Source organism: Cervus elaphus, chromosome 18 (assembly GCF_910594005.1).
Source record: "Cervus elaphus chromosome 18, mCerEla1.1, whole genome shotgun sequence".
In the NCBI taxonomy this organism is placed as follows: domain Eukaryota; kingdom Metazoa; phylum Chordata; class Mammalia; order Artiodactyla; family Cervidae; genus Cervus; species Cervus elaphus.
Genome location: NC_057832.1, coordinates 64,916,293 through 64,934,410, shown reverse-complemented (window position 1 = coordinate 64,934,410; position 18,118 = coordinate 64,916,293). Strand labels below are relative to the sequence as shown.

At 37.6% G+C, this 18,118-nt stretch overlaps 1 protein-coding gene across 4 annotated transcripts in view; it reads right to left on the bottom strand.

Annotated features, from left to right (window-relative positions):
• The window catches only part of IMMP2L (inner mitochondrial membrane peptidase subunit 2), a 941,241-nt gene that overhangs the window by 907,668 nt on the left and 15,455 nt on the right, over positions 1-18,118 (bottom strand). Inside the window, exon 1 of one of the 4 annotated variants that reach the window (XM_043872106.1) lies at positions 1,014-1,138. The exons of the other annotated variants lie outside the window; for them this stretch is intronic. The gene's annotated coding sequence lies outside the window, so the exon portion shown is untranslated. Of the gene's footprint in view, positions 1-1,013; positions 1,139-18,118 lie in introns of those variants that run through there. 4 annotated transcript variants of the gene reach the window in all.

The following is an 18,118-nucleotide window of genomic DNA, read 5'->3' as shown; positions in this document are numbered from 1 at the left end:
GGCATTTCCCTAATAAGTGATAATGTCAAACATCTTTTCATGAGCTAAGTAGGAAGTCTTGCCTTTATTAAAGTGTCTGCTCAAATCTTTTGCCAATTTTGTGATTGGTTTGTCTTCTTATTTGAGCTGTAAGGATGTGTGTGTTTGTATAAATATATATATACTTTTGTGCTTAGTTGCTCAGTCATGTCTGACTCTTTGTGAACCCATGGACTGTAGTCTGCCAGGCTTCTCTGTCCGTGGGGATTCTCCAGGCAAGAATACTGGAGTGGGTTGCCATGCCCTCCTCCCGGGCTTCTTCCCAACCCAGGGATCGAACTCAGGTCTTACATGTTGCAGGCAGATTCTTTACCATCTGAGCCACCAGGGAAAACCATGTGTGTACATATATATAGGTACAAGTCTTTTATCAGATACATGTTTTGCACATATTTTCTCCCTCTCTGTGTCTTGCTTTTTAATTTTCTAAAAGATATCTTTTGAAGATCAAAACAAAAAGATAATTAGTAATCTTCAGAAATGTGAACTCCAGCATCAAATTATTTATCTTTGAACTGTGTGACCTATATGTACAGTTTAAGTCAAAAATTCTCAGAAGGAACAAAATGGCAAGCAAAATTAAAGAATGAAAAACTGTCAAAAGTAATAAAGGAGAGAAATACAATGGGGTTAGACATAAAGTGAATCATGTTCTGGCAAAGAAACCAACTTTAAAAGTCTACACTGGTAGACTGATGAAGATAAAGGTCCTCTATTTTGACCTAAAACCACTTCTCTGACAGAGATAATTATAATTGTCTATTGCAGAGTGATAAACACCTGGATGCTAAGAGAAGAGAGGTGAAATTTTAAGTCAGAAACATTAAAATGCAAATGAATGCCAAGGGCATGTTGTACTACAATGATGTAGAGAGAAAACACCACCCGAAATCAATAAGAAATGCAATTTCATATAAGCTTCCTGAGTTTGGGGAAGGACTCCTTCCACTTGCAAACCTCGCATTTATCCCCACCTCTCCTTCCGCCTTTGTCGGAGCTGAGGCTGGCAGCGCTCTGCAGAGGCAGCGTCACCAAACAGGGGACTCAGCAGGAAGGTGAGTGGCTCCAACCGTGCTCAGCCACTCAGTCGTGTCCGACTCTTTGCGGCCCCATGGACTGTAGCCCACCAAGCTCCTCTGTGCTTAGGATTTCCAGGCAAGAATACTGGAGTGACTTGCCATTTCCTACTCCAGAGGATCTTCCTGACCCAGGGATTTAACCTGTGTCTCTCACGTCTCCTTCATTGGCAGGCAGGTTCTTTACCACTAGTGCAACCTGGGAAACAGATCTCAGGTCAAATCATGATCCAATCATGTGAATTTGGGCAAACTACTTCATCTTTCCAAGCCACAATTTTTTCAAATAAGAAATCTTGTAGGGTGTTTCAGATATTCAAAATGTTCATATTGTGTGTGTGTGTGTTTCAGTAAACATTTGCATGAAGAAAGGAAAACACCCATAAAACTAGCATATTATGTCCAATGTATTAGAGAACAACGGTGAGATAATGAAATTAAAGGTATTTCTTCAGATAAAAGCATTAGCCATGTCCAAAGAAGAGGACTAACAATGACAAATTTTAAAAGGGCAAGAAACTTAAGAACATCCATTACTTATAATTAAACCAATAAAGCCTATTTTCTAAATAATGGGACACCTAATATCCAGATGATAGTTTTCTTCTGCTTTGAACCTGATCTTTTTCTAAGATTTGATGGGTTAAGGATGATCATAGTTCCTGATACCAGCCAATTAATAAGAATTATGAGTGCCAACACCAGCAATGCCTTAGGTGTCTTGAGGATTATTTTTAAGCAGAATATAAAAAACATATGACTTAGCAACAAAATTGGACCACAGGAATAAATCATATATTAGATACTGGAAAAAAAGAAAAGAAAGATAAGAGATGGAATTGGAAGAAAAAAATTCATGAAAGAAACTTTAAAGAAAAAAATTAATTAGAATGTATGTGGCAGGTTTAGGAATGTTCACTATAAAATTCTCAAAACTTTTCCATATGCTTAAAAGTTTTCATTGAAATGTTGAAAAATAAAAGAAGTATAAATTACACTTAGTAAATGTCTCAGGCAAGAGGAAAATGTGATTATGAGAGTAAAGGTACAAATGGGCCTACTGAGATAGTGTGAATGCTGGCCAAACCAGGGAACAAGAGATATATTAAGAGCAGTGAGGGATAAGACTGGATTTAAAACTTATTTTTTATTTTGTTTTGCTTTGTTTCTTAGCAATATGGAAATCTTCATCACTCTAATATTTTTGGAAACCACATAAAACAAAATCACAACAGTTGCCCTCTCTAAGAGCTGGCTCAGGCCATCCTAATCCTACGGATTATCCTTATCCTTTAACTCCACATAGACACCATTTGACTGCATTTACAACTAAGGCCCAATCACAAATTTCAGTTATTAAGATGCCATAAATTCTGCAAAAAACAGTTTACCCTAAAAATTAACAGGACAGCAAATAGTTCTTTATGGAATGAGAAAAATCCTATTAAGTGATAACCATTAGCAAGGAGAAGCTAGGTAAGATTTAAACTCTAATAACCACAAAACTGAGATTTCAACACTGCACTCTATATATTTTTTTCCAATTTAATAGGAAAGCATAACTGCTGTCATTAAGAAGAAGCTAAAGGCAATGTGGATGTTAAGCTAACAATGTGGCAACTTAAATATATGTGTAAATGAAACAGACCAGGTACTTATCCACAACCCAAACAAAGTAATTAGAGGACTTTGGACTATTTCACCATAAGCCTATTTATTCCTAAAGCAATAAAATTTTGAATTAGCTAAAGAACTTATTTCCTGCATCAGAATACTTGCTGAACAGCTAAAAAGAAAATACCACATTATTTAGCATTTAAGCTATGAGTGCAACTGGCTTTTAAAAAGTTAAGCAAGCCTATAAAAAGAAAAAAGCATGCCCATCAAAAGCAAAATCTCAAAACCCTTCAAAAATCAAAACTAAGAAATAAAAGTGAGACAAGGGAAATAGGGAAAAAATAATGACACTGAGAATGTATAAGAAGAAGGACACAAGATAAACAAGAAGAATATTAGAAAGTAAGTGTCAGGCAATAACATGGGTGATGGGGAAATGGCCCCAGAAACACCATGTGACACATATTTCCTAGAGCATAGCTGTCCTACTGTCCACTACTACTTCATACTCATTTATGCTAGTTACTTTTCACAATACCTCTGCTTCTGCCCTATTTTTATATGGCACAAGGGTCTCAATGGGTTGGACAGAAAAGGCAATTTTTCAAAACAAATATGCCATTAGGGTCTCATGAAAATCCTATCCTGACCCCCTCTCCCCACCATGCCTCAAATATGTTGCTTTCTTTAACTAGACACCAACTCAAATTCACAACAGGAGATAAGGAGCAAAAACATGGCTTTTGGGGCGGGACAAATTGGGAGATTGGGATTGACATGTATACACTTTGTTGTTGTTGTTTAGTCGTTGTTGTGTCCAACTCTTTGCGACCACATGGACTGTAGCCCACCAGACTCCTCTGTCCATGGGATTCTCCAGGCAAGAATATTGGGGAGGCTTACCATTTCCTTCTCTAATACACTATCATGTGCAAAACAGATAACTAGTGAGAACCTGCTGTATAGTGCACGGAGCTCAGGCTGGTGCTCCGTGATGACCTAGAAGGGTGGGATAGGGGCTAGAGGTGGGAGGCAGGCCCAAGAGGGAAGGGATGTATGTACACTTATAGCTGATTTCACTTCATTGTACAGCAGAGACATAACACTGTAAAGCAATTATACTCCAATTTTTTTTAATGACTTTTCCTTTGATCAGGATTGGAAAGAGGACGTAGGCAGGTTTCTCAAGGTAGTCAAGCCCACCAGACCTCAAAGAGGCAAAGATGGGAAGAGAAGGTCACAAAAAAAAAGTGAGATCAGGAAATACAAGGTAACCAGCAGACAGACAGCCAGCCCAGGGACTTATTCTACTCTTCAGAGAATCAGAAATCTAAAAATTAGAAACACAGGCTCCCCCAGCAGGGGAAGCATATTAAGGCTCTGATTAGTCTGTCAAAAATAAAGCCTGTCCAAACCACGGTTGCAATTTTTGGAAGGCTGCCACAGCTGGTCCACGGCAGCCGCGTGTCCACGGGGAGCCAACACACTGGCAGTGCCAACTCAGAACCAGATAAAGACGCAGCCGGGTGAGAAGATTCGTGCGATTTAAAGGGAGAGCAACAGTGACCAAGGTCTTGAGGGCGAGTGGCTGTGGTCTTTTAAACTTTCAAGTGTAAGTGCACCCTCAGGCATACACACTTGTTGAAACGGCAACAAAGGCCAGGCTGGCAACATGTTTTAAAAAAAAAAAGGCAGCCTAGAGGTCAGAACACAAAGAGGCTCCTCCGGTACAGCCTGGGGACTGAGGCAGATGGAGCCCAGCACTCCATGAACTCGCGTGTCTGCTGCACAGAAAATCCAGGGATCGTGACGAGCCCCTGGTGAACGTCACAGCATATGGAGCTGAGATGCTTATTTAGATTGCTCCCCACACAGAAATGCCTTCTTTTGATTCTGCTTCCTTGCTGGTATATTAGAAGATTCTGTTTCAGATATCTGTGAAATTTCATTAACATGCAATGCCCCGAAGTTACAATGTATCTGCCAAAGTATTTAAAATTACTCATAGAAATATGGAAGGGTGTGAAAAAAAAAAATGGTTTAATAAGGTAAGCAGGGATCTGCAATGAACTATAATGACCCCTACTACATAATTCCAAAGAATTATCGGAAGTTGAAGGAATAAAGCAATTTAAAAAGCCCTCCATTATTATCATTATTATTTTGTGGATCTGTTTTCAAATACTTGATCAGTAAGAGTTGATGGCTGTCAAATATAGCTTAGCAGAGTGTTATGGAACATTCCATCAGTTCAATATAAGACTCTTTAAATAAACTAATGTAATATTAGAGAAGTAGTCAAATATAGGGCTTCCCAGGTGGCTCAATGGTAAAGAATCGGCCTGCCAAGAGGGAGGTGTGGGTTCGATCCCTGCCCTGGAGAAGGAAATGGCAACCCACTCCAGTATTTTTGCCTGGAAAACCCCAAGGTCAGAGAAGCCTAGGGTCACAAGAGTCAGACACAACTTAGCAACTAAACCACAAGCCGAATACATGAACGGAACAGTCAAGGGACCTATGGAGGTGTAGATATATTCCTGCAAATTCCTTGTCAGGTCTCCCTTCAAAATGAGTAGTCCAATTTCCATCTTTTCAAGGGTGGGCTGATCTTAGAAAGAGACTTGTTTCTAGCAAAGAGAATGTGGTAGAACTGATGCTGTGTGACTTCTGAAGCTAGTCAAAAAAAAAGGTAGCTTTCTCTTGCCTCTCTCTGCTGGATGACTACCTCGAGGCAAGCTAGCACCAGGTCCTAAGGACAGCCAGACCTGGCAAAAGTCCAATCAGAGAACAGTTGAGGCCCCCCTCCCTGCAAGAGCCAGCACTCTCTGGCCAGACATGGGAGTGAGCCACCTGTAAGGCAGACCCTCCCACCTCAGTTAAGCCTTCAGATGACAATGGTTCCCGTTGAAATCTTAACCTCAACTTCAAAAGAAATCATGAGCTAGAATTGTAGAGCTGAGCTGCTCCCAAATTTCTCATCCATGGAAACTCTGAAAGAGAATAAATGTTTAAAGCCACTGAGTTTGGAGGTAATTTATTTAGCAGAAATAACTAACACAATAGTAAACCCAGAAATTAATACAAAGACACAAAGAAATTGGGTATATTATGGAGACTTTCACACTGATGGAGAGGAGCTTAAATTAACAAATGATGTTAAATAATCAGGGTTTGGAGGAAGAAAAAAAAATAAGGTGGATATTCATTTTACTCATTATAGAAAGATAAATTCCAGATAATTCAAAGATTAAATATAAGAAATAAACACAAATGCAATAAAAGAAAATAAAGGCAGACAGTCTTTTAGGAGTGGAAATAGGCATTTTTGAACACTTTACAAATGCAAGAAACATAAAAAAGATTGATGGATTTGACTTCATAAAAATCAAAAAAAAAAAAAAAGAAAAAAAAAATCAAAACATCCCATAAATAAGGTTATGAAATAATCAGCATGATATTAAAAACTGCAATATATATTCATCTCAAAGGTGTAATATCCCTAAAATCACACAATTCTTATTTTTTAAAAAGGTAAATGTTCTGAGAGAAAAGTGAGTAACATGAAATACATGAAAGGCACTTCACTGAAAGCAAAATATGGGTGTTATACAGAGGTATGAAAAAATGTTCAATCACATTAATAATAAAATCGATACAAATAAAAACAAAATATTGCCTCTTTAACCTATCAGACTGGCAAAGATTCAGAAAACTAAAACCATCCTGTGTAGGAACACAGACTTTCTCATGCTCTCCTGGGAGCATAAATAGGTACAATCTTTCTTGAAAGCAACATTGCAATAAGGACCAAAGTGTTATGCAAACACATACCCCTGATGCAGAGACACCACTCCCTGGGTACAAAGATACGATCTAGAATTTTCAGTACACCACTCTTTATAACAGTGAAAAACTGAAAATAGTCTAAACATCCACAAAAAAAGAAAGAAATGAACTTCGACATGCATATAGTAAAATCATTTGCAATCATTAAAAAGGACATTGTATAGCTATATTGTTTGACATTGCCCTAAAAGAAAGTTGGAAGACACTAAGTGTAATATGAATTCATTTATGTGAAATTTTATATACACACATCATCAAAAGAGGTCAGATGAAGAACAGTAGGCACACAGATGATGACAGTAATATTTACTGGCAGTCAAGGGATTTTTCTTTCTTCTTTATTCTTTCCCACATTATTTAAATTATCTATAGTGGGTATATATTATGTTTACATACTAAAGCAAATTAACATTAGCCTCTTCTGCTACAAAAGGTATTTCTTTAATGTAAATTAGTTCACATGCAGGAAAGTCTCATTTCCTGCCTTCAAGACTCTCCACTATAGTAAACTATCCAAGGAAGCTGAGAGTACAGATGAAGAAATGAAAAGTATTTCCCCCTGTGTTTAAAATAAAACTGATAAGTCAACACTCTGGACCAGATTTTTAACTTTGATGAAAATGGTCTCTGTTAAAAGTGAGTAACTTTAAGGACCAAAAACTCAAAGGAGGAAAATCACGGTGTAAGGCCAAGGACTGATGGTGATGCTGGGTATAAATGCCAATTGAGATTTAATCATGCTGTTATTTTTATTGCAATTGTCATTTCTTGGTGCCAGTTCTGTTTACAAAATTCCACTGGTTTCAAACCATCTGTTCCCAACCCTATTTTCCCTGGAAGTTCTATCACGTTTAGCACAAGATTTTGCAGAATTAAAGATTTTCCAGGAATGCAAACACGGCAGGAAGAGAGAACTGCCTCTGCAATTCTGAGTAAAACACAGAGGTAGAGAAACATTCCATAAGTAAAAAAGAAAAATGAAAAGAAACATTAAACTTTATTTTGATTCAGCAAGAGTTTCTAAGAAAAGATGTGAAATACAGGACAAAACAATCTCAATATTCTTGGTTTTGACGACACATTTATATACATATAGCTATGCAAGTCAGAAAAGTCTAAGCAAGACAGAAAATTGAACAGGCATCAATTACAGTGGATGAAGGGGCATTAATTCGATTAACGCTTTTAAGTGGCACAAACAGGGGAGAGTTTTTTTTTTCTGATATAAAAAATTTCTTGAAGTGGGCAGTTTAAACTAACCCTATATTGCCCACCATGGCAGTTCACCTGTCATCTTTTTTTTAAGCTATCTTATTAAGCTTATCTTATGATTGATATACCAAAAGCTATACATATTTAATGTATCCAAAACTTAGTAAGTTTAGAGACAAGTATACACTCATGAAACCATCACTACAACACATATCATAAACATAGCAGACCTCTCCAAAAGTTTTCTCCCACCCTCTTTTAATCCCATTAATTTTTGAATATCATATTTAATTACATATTTAAGCTGGATTTAGAAAAAGCAGAGAAACCAGAGATCAAATAACCAACATCCATTAGATCACAGCAAAAGCAAGCGAATTCCAGAAAAACATCTACTTCTACTTCATTGACTATGCTAAAACCTTTGGTTGTGTGGATCACAACAAAAAACCATGGAAAATTCTTAGAGATGGGAATACCAGACCACCTTACCCGCCTCCTGAGAAAACTATATGCAGATCAAGAAGCAACAGTTAGAACTGGACATGGAACAACAGACTGGTTCAAAATTGGGAAAGGAGTATGTCAAGGCTGTATATTGTCACCCTGCTTATTTAACTAATACACAGAGTACATCATGCTGGACTGGATGAAGCACAAGCTGGAGTCAAGACTTCCAGAAGAAATATCAGTAACCTCAGATATGCAGATGACACCATATGGCAGAAATCAAAGAGGAACTAAAGAGCCTCTTGATGAAGGTGAAAGAGGAATGAAAAAGTTGGCTTAAAACTCCACATTTAAAAAACTAAGATCATGGCCTCTGGTCCCATCAGTTCATGGCCAATAGAGGAGCAAACAATGGAAACAGTGACAGACTTTATTTTCTTGGGCTCCAAAATCACTGCAGATGGTGACTGCAGCCACGAAATTAAAACACCCTTGCTCCTTGGAAGAAAAGCTATGACAAACCTAGACAGCATATTAAAAAGCAGACATTACTCTACCAACAAAGGTCTGTCTAGTCAAAGCTATGGTTTTTCCAGTAGTCATGTATGAATGTGAGAGTTGGACCATAAAGAAGGTTGAGCAGTGAAAAATTGATGGCTTTTGAACTGTGGTGTTCAGTAAGACTCTTGAGAGTCCCTTGGACTGCAAGGAGATCAAACCAGTCAATCCTAAAGGAAATCAACCCTGAATATTCATTGGAAGAACTGATACTGAAGCTGAAGCTCCAATTCTTTGGCCACCTGACGCAAAGAGCCGACTCATTAGAAAAGACCCTGATGCTAGGAAAGATTGAAGAAAGGTGGAGAAGGGGACTACAGAGGATGAGACGGTTGAATGGCATCATCAACTCAATGGACATGAGTTTGAGCAAGCTCTGGGAGATGGTGAAGGACAGGGAAGACTGGCAGTGCTGCAGTCCATGGGGTCACAAAGAGTTGGACAGGACTGAGAGCCTGGACAACAACAATAATTGAGGTAGGTGGAGGAGAAATCCAAACAATGAGGGCAGCAGTTATGAAACTATTTTAGATACATTGTAGAACTGAGCAAAGGAAAAATGGTGTTAGCTGGGAGCCAGGGTGCTCACTATGGAAAAGAGGCAATACAAATACACAGAGGAGAACCAAGGAATAACCTTTCACACACCTAAAAGCAAAGTCACCCTAGTAGCAAAGTGTATATCTAGAACTTGAATACTAGGTTCGAGTATGATTTGTTACAATAAAAAACCAGGGCTCTTCAAGAAAGGATTGATTCCAGGGCTGGGCAGGGAAGGTACAGAATGGAAAGTAAAATGGAAAAGTGTGTGAATCTAAACTATTTCAAATGTACAGTTTTAGTAGTTACACCAGTAGTATAAAATGATTAGACCTTTGCAGGTTTAAGAAACAGCTGATATTAACATTATCTAAATTTAAAGAATATGGGACGAGGGTGGTGGGGCTGGGGGGAACTGAGTGATGATTACCAAAAAAAGAGAACTGAGTTGGCATCTCTTTCTTCAGCATTTACTCCTTTCATGTCAATAAACATTTATTGATTACCTATTATGTGCTAGGCATCATACCAGTGTCTTTACTGAAAGAATGAAGATATATCTATGTATCTGTATAGACATTGAACATTAAACATTGTTCTTTTGAATTACACTAGCCTTGTGATAAGGTTAAAAGGGCCATAAAAATAAGATGAAGAAAGACAGATTTCATAAAGGACAGGGGTGACTGGGGATGTTATGGAAAGACAAACTACACTGTATTCTATAATCTTTGGCCTTTCTACTCCCAGAGAATGACTTTATCACCCAAACAGCTTCCCCAAGGTCAACATGGTAGTTAACCAAAGGGATCTCTCCTGAAAAAAATACAAATGGTAACTTTTCTGGCTTGAAGTCCTTTAATATGTTTCCACTTCCTATAGCACATCCTGTTCTAGCCAAACCCAGCAACACAGCATTTATCACACTTGTTTTTCTCATCCTCACCTCCAATTAGCTGTGAGTTGTATGATGGCAGGGACACTTGTTCACTGCCATACCTCATTGTCCTGCAATGAAGTGTTCAATACAGCTTTATTAATAAATAAATCATTTCCAATAACATTACTAAAAATAATTCTTCATTTAATGATTTTTGGTATGCTAGCCTCAAAATTTCCTGTCCAGGTCAACTATCTATATTAGATTCAGAATGAGATGGCTGTTGGAGATGCATGGGTTGAGAAAAGGCAATTACCCAATCAACATGAAACAAACTGTGAGTTGTATGTGTGTGCACACACAGGTGAGCATGTGTGTACGTTTATCTGATTATCTTCGTCTCTCATCTCGTGTGTGTGTGTGTGTGTGTGTGTGTGTGTGTGTGTAACTTCCAGAGGTTTTTTGCTTTTTGGGTTTTTTTGGTGCTTTTTTCTTTTTTTCTTCAATAAACCATAGCACAGCATTCATGTCTAAAGGCAGTAAGGATGGGTAACAAGATCAAGTAGCTTTCACAATCCATTCAATTATCAGACAGTAAGAACTTTCTTTAAAGGCTTACTTTTACAAAGTATTTAGCTTGTTTTTCCTTAAAAGCAGTGTTTTTCAAGCCATGCTCCATGGTGTCCTGAGGATTCCCTAAGGCCAAAAGAAGCAGGTACTAAGTGAGCAGAGCTCTGAGCCCCGACTCCTGGCTTCAATCAGAGCCACTCTGCTTTTATCTTTTTTTTTCTTTCAATAATAATTGAATTCCAAAAAAAACTTTCCTTGAAGAAGAGTGCACCATATTAAAATAAGAAAAGAAAAAAGGTTAAAAAAATCACCACCTTAAAGAATCAGTGGTAGATTGAGGCTCACACTCTATAATTCAAGCCCTTAATGTCTTTCATATTTCTTGTTTAGAGTACATTCATCTCTGTCAGGTTTATAGGCCCTTATTTGTGCTAAAATGAGAAATACCATTTGAATACAGAAATATCTAGGTAGAGAGAAAATAGCATGAGTTCTGAGAAGTGTATTTAATCTCTGATGCAGCTGTTTCTAAATTTATTTATCTTATAATGTTTAATGGCATTATTTATGTACCAATCTTCAAGTTAACGATTCATAACACAGAATACCAAAATATTCTAATTGAACAACAGAAAACCCCAATGTAAATGCCAGCTGCTGCTGTTTTCATGTACTATTGACAAATATCCCATCTGACTTTAATACTCTTAGGAAAAAGATTTTTGTAAGTGGAAAAACCCACCAAACTCACATTTAACAAGCAATTTTAGCTATTTTTGCCAAGAAACAGAAGAGGAACAAGATAACTGAAACCAGGCCCTCTAACACGCAACATTCAGAAGACCAGTGGGGAGAGTGTGATCTGCTGTTGAACACACTCACAGAAGAGAAGCAGAAGTGGGATTCTCTCACATAGAAGGCTTCTGCTATCTATGCACAATGGCATGGAGACTGTGGAATGGCACACCCTAGAGAACACCTGCTGTAAGTTGAAAGTGTTAGTCGCTCAGTTGTGTCTGACTCTTTGTGACTCCATGGACTGTAGCCCACCAGGCTCCTCTGTCCATGGGGATTCTCCAGGCAAGAATACTAGAGTAGGTTGCTACGGCCTCCTTCAGGGGAACTTCCCAAACCAGGGATCAAGCCCAGGTCTCCTGCATTGCAGGCAGATTCTTTACCATCTGAGCCACCAGGGAAGCCAAGCAGTAAGTTCAGTTCAGTTCAGTTCAGTCACTCGGTCGTGTCCAACTCTTTGCGACCCCATGAATCGCAGTAAATTAGGGGAATCCAAAATCTTTAGAGCTGAACACATATAATTATTGACAAGATCTAATAAGCTGAGAAAGGTTCAAAGATAAACTGAGGCATATTAAAATGCTAACAGTTTATTTGAGCAAAAATCAATTCAAACAGGTCAGTGCCAAACCAGAAGTGGTAAGAAGTGCTACACTAAGAGGAGTTCAAGGAGACATTTTTAAACCAAAAAGAAGGAACCAAAGAATGGAAATATTTGATTGGCTACAGATGAAAGTTGAGTTAGTGGCTGGTGATTTGTTGTCCTTAGGTTTCAATTTTGTAAATTTGAAGCATCTACAGGCTTAGATTTTGGCTTAAATAGGTCACTCTCATGGCATTAGAGCTACCTCGATCAAATGGCCTCCTTGTTTAACAGAAGCAACCAACCTCATTTTTACCTCTTCTGGGGAAACTTACGTGAGTATTCTGACTCACAGAGCCATCTTCCACCCCTCAACTCCTCTGGCATGTACTAGCCACACCCACATATGCCAGCCAGTATTGTTATATTTTCATAGAATGTCTCTTCTCCCCAGCTGGACTGTGTGCCACCAAAGGGCAAGCACCATGTTTCACTCCTTCCTATATATCCTAAAAGTCTGAGAATTTTACTAAGCATTTGCAGGTGCTAAATAAATATTTCTTGACTGCTTGTTTAATTTTACATATGGTTTGTATTAATACCCACTTACAGTGTTGATGGAAAGACAATTTGGCATGGTAGTATCTGACAGTCCATTCTTTTAAATGCTTGGGAGCATAAGGGAGCAATCGGTCAGCCTGTGTTGAGATTCACCCAATCAATCTGATAATACCTCCATGCCTGTATCACCCCCAAAGAACCAAGTACCCAGCCTCTCCTAGAGCCAAACCTCTTCTCCTCTTCCCCTGCTCAGCACCAAATCAGAAATCAGAAAACTTGGATTCAAGACCCAACTGCGCCAAGGACTAGGCAATACATTTCATCTACATAAGTAGACTAACTCTAAGGTTCTCTGCTCTATCTATAATTCTGTGAGACTAATTTCAAACCTTTACCTTCCACATCAGAAATTCATGGAATGGTCCCTTCCTCCCATACTAAAATAACCTGTCTTTCATGATACCTCTCATCATTATCATCATTGCACCTGTGCTCCAACACCTTTTGGACTTCTGTAAGTTAACATACTCATGAAAGTACATTCATTTCTAATGATGACACTGTGAAATTTCTCTTCTGATCTTTATTTCATATCTGTGTTTATGTAACTAACACACATCAAGTAACTAATTGGATAGTATAGAACAAAACACACACTTGGGGAAACCTCTTAACATGTCCCTACTTTCAGCAGCAAAGATAAGTATACCCCTATTTACAAAGAAGCACCAGTAATAATAAATAAAATTAAATTATCTTCATGTTGGTCACCAAATAAGTTCTTTTCAAACTAATCAACAGCTCAGCGGCCCTGAAAACAATACTCTGATCCTTTCAATTTTGTAAGAAACTTACTGTCTAATCAATATTAAATGATATTAGGGAATGTCACAATGTTACAGTAAATGACTTAGAAAGAAAATCCAGTAAAATTTTTGATAGGTTTGGATGAATATATAAGCTAGATAAAAAAAGAATACAAGAGTCATATAGAAATTCAAATTAATTTAAATTAATATTTTAAATAATGAATAAGTTTTGCAGAACCTAATGTATCTCTGTACTACAAAAAGACTAGGCATATCACTCAAAGACCTTTCCCTAGCCAAGTAACTTGTTAACCAATTAATTAAAAAGTAGGGTGGCAATTTCAGTTCTTCTTAGCTAGAAAAAAAGAGCCATGATAAAACCCAGACAAAAGATCCAGCTTTACAAGTGAGATATATGTATCTGAATCCTTCAGGAAATATTTAAATGTTATTTTTCCTTGGTGAAAATTATACCAACACTTTGTGACATTCTTACTCAGTAGTAAAGAATCTGCCTGCCAATGCAGGAAACGTGAGTTTGATCCCTCGATCCAGAAGATCCCCTGGAAGAGGAAATGGCAATCCACTCCAGTATTCTTGCCTGGAGAATCCCATGGACAGAGGAGCCTGGCTGGATGCAATCTGTGAGGTCACGGAGAGTCAGACAAGATTAAACATATTACGTTTGTGACATTTGAGGTATTAACCTCAAACACCCAATAACCTCAATATTAAACAGTTGCCTAAAAATTTTTGACTAACAGAACATGAGTTTTGCTTCATTTTTAACAAACATAGAGCTATTGGCCAATCATACAAAATCAGTGAAAAGTACTCTTCCACAAATTATCAAATCCATAAACCCTGAAAGAAGCCTTAATTGGAAAAAGAAGGAAAAATTAAAAAAAAAAAAAAACAACTTTGTGAAACTAATGAAATAAAAATTTTAGTCTAGTGAAGAAAGTTCATTTTGTATTGTCTAAAATAGTATATCACTATGTCAATGACAGACACTACAACAAAAATTTTTGTTATTCTAATTATATCAACTAATCCCTACATTAACTCTATTTTTATCCCTAAACACAGATGTAAACTGATGCTCAGAGCATTTAGTAATCTTCCTAAGGTCACATAGATATTAGGCAGCAGAGCTGAATCCAGATAATCTGACCCTGTGGCCTGTACACTTATGCACTATGCTCCACTGGCTCCCAGTAAATATTCACCACTCCCAGTAAACACAGATCAGGATGGGTTATTGATCTCATAGCTGCTATTATAGCAATGAGGTGCAAATTATAGGAAAAGTGTCTGAATACTCAATTAGTTCAATCCACCATAATAGTCGGACCCAACTTAGCGACTGAACAACAACAAATATAAAAGACATATTCTTAAGTCTCTTTCATTTCTAATAAATGTTCAAATCAGGAAAGGATACAAAAGGAAGTATAGTACAAATGTATACAGAGAATCAACTAATAGAAAGATATAATTAGAGTTGTCTTTGAACTTAACAAGTACTGAAAACCCGAAACCCGTACTATCACACTGTCCTTTCAGCTCTCTGAACTGCCTCTTAGAATTTGAAATTCCACTGCTGAAACAAAGGAAAGGTGGAAGACAAGTGCATTCCAAAGCATTGTGCCCTTTTGCAATTTCCCTTCCACATTTACTACCCTGGATCTTTAAACACTCTATCAGAAGCTAAACCAATTCAAATGTATGTGTAAAATGTATAACTGGAAATGTCGCAAAATCAACATGACCTTTAAAGTGTAACATTTCCCATAATCATTTAGTTAATACTAGAAAAACATTTTACAGTGTTTAAAGCATAATCTTCATGTGTAATATCTGCAGCAAATATAAAAGCAAATACAGAACAAAGTACTTAAAAATCAACCACGTTTTTTAAACAAAAGCTGCAATTAATTTTAAACTATGACTTCTTCTGTAGTAGTTACATTACCTTTTAAACATCCATAACCTTACTAGGGTACTCAGCTTCTCAAATACAAAGCTGATGAAACCCCAGTCACCTCCTGCAAGTGGTAGGGACTACTAGTATGACTAATTTTTCCCCAATTTACCCATATTCATCTGCTTGAGAGCAAAAATATCTATCAGGCAAAAAGCCAACTGGGCCCTCTCTGACAGCCAACAAGACCACACTTGATTAATCCCAAGGCACTGGTCTCAACAGCACATTTTCTAACCAACCAGTCTCCTCAGTCAAAGATACTTTAAGCAAAAACAATAATTAGGTAGTCGATATTATCATAAAATTAAATTTTGAATGAGAGCAAATGTAGTCTTCTCACTTCAGATCCAATCATACATTTGTTAAAAGTAAAGATATGCAAATCGATGCTAATAGAATGGCAAACTTTCCCCAAGAGAGAATCACACTTGAGATAAATCGACACTCATAATTTTTTTATTTCATAATCAAGTAGCAATCCTTGAGAATCTCTTTCCCTTTTGACTACTTTGATTAAGTATTTTCAATAGAAGCTGATCAGAAAATACATTTTCTCAGACTCTTTTTTTTTCTGCACCTCTCCAAGTAGGAGAGAAAAATTAGCTAGAAAAATGAAATCAGAATCCACCCCATTCCCATTTACTAAACGGTGCAGATGTGTATATCCCACTGCCTTTAACACTTGAGAATTAGGAAAAAAAAGACTTCAAGAAAACAAGCTGAGCAATCTAATATTTGGCTAAAGGACAGATGCCCTCTTTAGAATTGAATATAGTTTCTATCAACTCTAGGAATTCAGTTCATATTTCTTTAATGCAAAGAGTGAATGAAAAAGGTTACAGCATGAAGAGATAAAACAGTGAAACATCAACCAAGGAACTAAATTAGATACCTTCACCTGTCACAGAGAAAAATCAATAAGACTCAATGAATTTATATTGTACATGGACTTAAGGAAAAACTGTGAAATATAATGTCTCCATGGCCTCTGGGTGGAGGGCAAATAGGACTCAAGCTATATTTTAACAGAAAAGCAAAACAAGATGGGAGAAAAGCAGCTGGGGAGGGAAGGTTTACATTCAATTTATGTAAAAATCAAATATATTGGGTTTTTTTACAGGGAAAGGAATATAACTGGCAACTCTAAGAATGAAACAGGCAGAATCAACTTGGCAAGAAACAAAACAGCAAGGGGATTAAGTAGCCCTGAGGGTGGTTAACAGCCCCAAACAAGACAAGAGTGAGGTTAACTCAAGTAGGAAAAAGACAAAACCCCCACCTCCTTGTATACTCTGAGAGACAGGAACAAAGTCTCAACCCAGAATTCAGGTGCTCTGGTTCTCTCTCTCTTTCTCCTTTCCTTCTTCCCTTCCTCACCCCTTCTATCTCTCTTTACTTCCCTCTCTCTCATACTCTGAGAGCAAAGGGATGACATATTTTACATCAAGAGAAAACCAAGAAGAAAACAGCTTTGCCTGGTTGGTCATCTCCGCCCCCCCCCAGAGGCATCCTACAAACCCCATGAAACTTCTTTTGACCACATCTTCATTTCCCAGAGTTGGCCCTAGAATCTATCCTGATTCTTTTCCAGCATCATCTTGTTCTGCTCTATGACGATACCATTCACTTTCCCTCATTTCACTTTTACTTGTGCTACTCCTGTACCGAATTTTTTTCTATTTTCTCTACCCTATCAATACTGTACCCTAATATCAGCTCAAAGTACCACCCCCTATCATGTGAAATCATAAGCAATCTCCCTTATCTACGTCCCACCCTATGCCACCCCAAAGCTTCAATTATACCCATTTTGGACACAGATTACATTCTGAATTACAGCCATTTATTTACATATTCATCTTCCCTACCTCTACACCACAGGGTTCTTGGTGGCAGCAGCGGGGAGTTACATTATCTTTTTTCAAAGTGTGGTATACATGGCATAAAATTTACTGTCTTCACCATTTTTTAAGTATACAGCTCAGTAGTGATAAGTATACTTACACTGTTCCACCATCTTGTAAAACTGAAACTCTTTACCCACTAAACAACATCTCCTCCAATTCCCTCCTACCCCCAGCCCCTGGCGTTCATCTTCCTACTTTCTGCCTCTATGAATTTGACTATTCTAGGTACCTTATGTAAATTGAATCATACAGTATTTGTCTTCTCATGACTGGTTTATTTTAGTTAGCATAATATCCATCTTGTCACATGTGTCAGAATTTCCTTCCTCTTTAAGACTTAATAAAACTCTACTGCATGCATACACCACATTTTGTTTATTCATTCATCCCCCAGTGGAACTTGTGTTGCTCCTATCTTTTAGTTATTATGAATACTGCCACTATGAACACGGGTCTTCAAGATCTTGCTTCCAGTTCTTTAGGGCATACACCCAAAAGTGGAATTGCTGGATCATACGGAAACATGCCAGGAAAAATATCAATAACCTCAGATATGCAGATGACACCATCCTAATAGCAGAAAGAGAAGAGAAACTAAAGAACCTCTTGACGAAGATGAAAGAGGAGAGTTGAAAAAGCTTGTCTCAAACTCAACATTCAAAGAACTAAGATCATGGCATCCAGTATC